Raw genomic sequence first — 5037 nt, 5'->3', positions numbered from 1 at the left:
TGAGCTGTCCGTGGTGCTGAATTCACTGTGACGTCACTCCTGCCTCTCGTTGCTTTCTTCTGACTGACATTTATTCAGCCTTCTCTACAGGAATCTCTTATGTTCCCCCACATGCAGGTGGTTTTTGAGTAGGCTCCTGAAGAGTGATCTCAACTTTCCAGGAAGAAAAGAGGGCAAAGGGAACAATGTGAAAAGAAGCAGAAAATCATAAAAGACCATGTGTTTGATAAACAACCAGATTGTTTCTGGTTCCTTGCCACTATAACCACACCACGACAGCATACTCATACATGTCCCCTTATAAATCTGCGAGGTAGTTTCTTTGGTATTCTTGCCCAGGAAATGGATTGATGCATCATAGATTTTATATACATATATATAAAAATATATATATTTTTTAACTAAGTGTGAGATAGCATCTTTTTTTTTGTTTTTTTATGGTTTAAAGTTATCTGAGTTTCTTTTTTTATTATTACTATACTTTAAGTTTTGGGGTACAAGTGCACAATGTGCAGGTTAGTTACATATGTATACATGTGCCATGCTGGTGTGCTGCACCCATTAACTCGCCATTTAGCATTAGGTATATCTCCTAATGCTATCCCTCCCCGCTCCCCCCACCCCACAACAGTCCCGAATGTGATGTTCCCCTTTGTGTGTCCATGTGTTCTCATTGTTCAATTCCCATCTATGAGTGAGAACATGCGGTGTTTGGTTTTTTGTCCTTGCGATAGTTTACTGAGAATAATGATTTCCAATTTCATCCATGTCCCTACAAAGGACATGAACTCATCATTTTTTATGGCTGCATAGTATTCCATGGTGTATATGTGCCACATTTTCTTAATCCAGTCTATGATTGGTGGACATTTGGGTTGGTTCCAAGTCTTTGCTATTGTGAATAGTGCTGCAATAAACATACGTGTGCATGTGTCTTTATAGCAGCATGATTTATAGTCCTTTGGGTATATACCCAGTAATGGGATGGCTGGGTCAAATGGTATTTCTAGTTCTAGATCCCTGAGGAATCGCCACACTGACTTCCACAATGGTTGAACTAGTTTACAGTCCCACCAACAGTGTAAAAGTGTTCCTATTTCTCCACATCCTCTCCAGCACCTGTTGTTTCCTGACTTTTTAATGATTGCCATTCTAACTGGTGTGAAATGGTAACTCATTGTGGTTTTGATTTGCATTTCTCTGATGGCCAGTGATGATGAGCATTTTTTCATGTGTCTTTTGGCTGCATAAATGTCTTCTTTTGAGAAGTGTCTGTTCATATCCTTTGCCCACTTTTTGATGGGGTTGTTTGTTTTTTTCTTGTAAATTTGTTGGAGTTCATTGTAGATTCTGGATATTAGCCCTTTGTCAGATGAGTAGGTTGCGAAAATTTTCTCCCATTTTGTAGGTTGCCTGTTCACTCTGACGGTAGTTTCTTTTGCTGTGCAGAAGCTCTTTAATTTAATTAGATCCCATTTGTCAATTTTGGCTTTTGTTGCCATTGCTTTTGGTGTTTTAGACATGAAGTCCTTGCCCATGCCTGTGTCCTGAATGGTAATGCCTAGGTTTTCTTCTAGGGTTTTTATGGTTTTAGGTCTAACGTTTAAGTCTTTAATCCATCTTGAATTAATTTTTATATAAGGCGTAAGGAAGGGATCCAGTTTCAGCTTTCTACATATGGCTAGCCAGTTTTCCCAACACCATTTATTAAATAGGGAATCCTTTTATTATTGTTTTTGTAACTTGCATTTTACAAGAGTTCTGACCAGCACCAGATAAGCTTCAGTGCGCTCCTTTCTTTGGCCTCAATATTATTAGATTAAAGAATTACTGCTTCTCACTAGAAGCATCATTTATTTACCATTATTTTCAATTTCATATTAAAACTCAATTTCTAGTAGAGTCTTTGGTTTCCTTGGTTTATTTTTCTATTTAAATATTTTTTATCTTTTATTATTCTTTGCCATGTTTCGAAGTAAACTAAAGCAGTTAATATGAGCCAATCAACTTCTTTGGGAATTACATAGAAGAGCATGAGAGCCTTTATTTCATGCAATGCAACAATGTAACTTTAAAGAAATTTAAAGTGGAACTCCAACTCATATCCACATTGCTCTATGCACAGTTAGCATTATTACATCTGAGCTACATTTACTTTATAATGTGCTGCCACAGTATTTGTCTACCCACTTCTCCACGAATACCTTCCCTACCCTCATATTGCCTCCCACTCCTTACCACCGCAAACAATGCTATGGGGAACATCATTATATATATTTCCTTATGTATCTGTGTGAATATTTTTGGAGTATATATATATATATATATATATATATATATATATATATATATTCCCAAAAGTAGACTACCTGGGACACAGATTCTATGTGCTCTTGGCTTGACTATTGTGACTATTGTTTTCTTACCAACAATACCAAGAGTTCCTATAGCTCAGCATTACTGCCAATATGTCTGCTTCTGGTTATGGAATACTTTTGTAGCAGACTAATTATCCTAATAAAACATAGAAAATGTGGATAAAAATCAGAAAATTTTCTGCTTCAAAGCTTCAAAAAGCTACCAAAGTAACAAGGACTTGAAGGCTCTGGTTATCCAAGAGAAAGAAGACTCAGTCAAGGCACTCAAAATTAAAGCTGCTTCTCTTCCTGAGGAATTTATCAGTTCTCAAGTAGTTTGAACAAAGAAGTTAAAAACCAAACAGAAAGTGACTTCTAAGAGACAAAGAAGATTATTTGCGACTTTAACAGTCATTCAGGGCTGGTGAGATTAAAATTAGTGTTGAGGACTTCCAACACAGCCAGAACTTGAAAAGCCAAGAATTTAGATAAAAGAGAAGCAACAAATGGTGAGTTGATCACTCTAATTTTCTCCCTTTGAGGCATGCGTCTTTTCACAAGTTGCACAGGACAAGAGGTACAGCCCATCAGAAAATCTTTGTCAGAAACTGAAATAGCTAGTAAGAGCCTTTAGGAGATAAAAATCAAAGCTCAGAGGATTTCCAAGGTAGAAGTACCCTTCTAAACATTCCAGGATTTCATTTAGAACCCCTAAAGTGCTACTCCTAGGAATAAGTATACAGATCAGAAATATAAATCCTAAAATTCAGTTTTGAATCAACTTTATCCCAGATTGGATTTAAATGATCTGCTACTTGAAGTCCTTTCCAGAAGCTAAAGAAAATTCTCTGGAGGGAGAGAAAATCATCCATATCCTGAAATAAAAAAATTTCATTTTTAATGTTCAGCATTCAAAAAATCCAAGTACACCAAGAGAGAAGATAAAAATAGCAAATGGAAATAAGAGAAGACAATAGAAGATGTAAACAAACCGAGAGATGATAAGCCAGGCACAGAAAGATAAATATCACATGTTTTCACTCATCTGCGGGAGCTAAAAAAAAAAAGTTGGTCTCATGAAGGTAGGGAGAATGATGGTTACTAGAGGCTGGGAAAGGTGAGTGGGTGGGGTGAAGGGAGATTGGTTAAATGAATAGAAACATCTAGCTATATAGAAGGAATAAGATCTAATGTTTTATGGCAGAATGGGGCAACTATAGTTAACAAGAGTGTATTGCATATTTCAAAACAGCTAGAAGAGAAGATTTCAAATGTTCCCACCACATAGAAATGATAAATACTTGAGGTGATTGATGCCCTAAATACCATGACTTGATCATTATACATTCTGTGCATGTAACAAAATGTCACACATGTACCCCGTAAGTATGTACCAATATTATACATCCATAAAAAATGTTTAAATGCTGTAAATGGAAGCAGAGAATTGAGAAGATCACAGAGGAGAGTGAAGTCAAAATAATTATTTAAGGTCAGACAAATAACAGTGTATTTGTATAGAATGAAAAGACCAGAAAACAGAAAAAATGATGGTGCATAAGAAAAAGAGGAGAATTTCTGTAGTGAGTGTTTGAAAAAAGCAAGGGGGATGGGATGTAGTGAAAGAGGACGGATGGACCTCTGCTGGGAACATAAAAAGTTCATGGTAGTGGGGGGAAGGCAGAGTGTACCGCCACTGATTCTGATAAGAGGGTAGATGGGGTAATTGAAGTATGCAAATACTCTCTTATTTGTATTGAATGTGCAGTTGGATTAGTGGTCATGAATTTGAAGTGTGACCAGTCAACAAGGTAAGCACATTTTTCTCCAGACTTGTTTATCTGCAGAAGTGTAGGCAGAGTTGGATTTACCCAGTGTTGGCAATGATCATTCATAGCTGATACATAAGAAAAAGACACCCAGACATGTATTCTTGATAGTAGACAACTCCACATATGAAGCAATCTGCTTTAAAAAACCTGAACCCTGAAGATGCTTAAGGCTCTAGATCTACTGAGTTACAAAGGGAAGAGAGAGGCTGAGTAATCTGTTAATTGACACCACGTGGATGCAATCAGGAACTCCAGACTGTAGGAAATTCTACAGGACAAATGGCCCAGTTTCTACAACAACAACATCAAAATGAAAGGAGAAAAATAAGAAATGGAGAGTGAAGCTGCACATTTAAAAATCTTGGCTGAGTGCGGTGGCTCATGCCTATAATCCTAGCACTTTGGGAGGCCAAGGTGGGTGGATCAAGTGGGTAATCCTAATTAAATATTTGTTAAATCAAAAATAATAATTCCTGGCCCTGCACAGTGGTTCACACCTCTAATCCTAGCATTTTGGGAGGCCAAGGTGGAGGATCCCTTCAGCCCAGGAGCTCGAGACTAACCAGGGCAACACAGTGAGACCTCCATCTCTACAAAAAATAAAAAATTAGCCAGGCATGGTGGCATGTGCCTGGAATCCCAGTTACATAAGAGGCTGAATCAGAAGGATTACTTGAGCTAAGAAGGTCGAGGCTGCAGTGAGGCATGATCCCGCTGCTGCACTCCAGCCTTAGTAACAGAGCATGACCCTGTCTCAAATAATAATAATCATTCCAAAATAAGGGACATAATTTTTAAGGAGAGTTAAAAGGCTGAAAAAATAATAGCATACAAGCCAGAATGGGAGT

The sequence above is a fragment of the Pongo pygmaeus genome, chromosome 1 (assembly GCF_028885625.2).
Source record: "Pongo pygmaeus isolate AG05252 chromosome 1, NHGRI_mPonPyg2-v2.0_pri, whole genome shotgun sequence".
Lineage (NCBI taxonomy): Eukaryota > Metazoa > Chordata > Mammalia > Primates > Hominidae > Pongo > Pongo pygmaeus.
The sequence above is the reverse complement of the archived record's forward strand: the minus strand, read 5'-3'. Positions refer to the sequence as shown.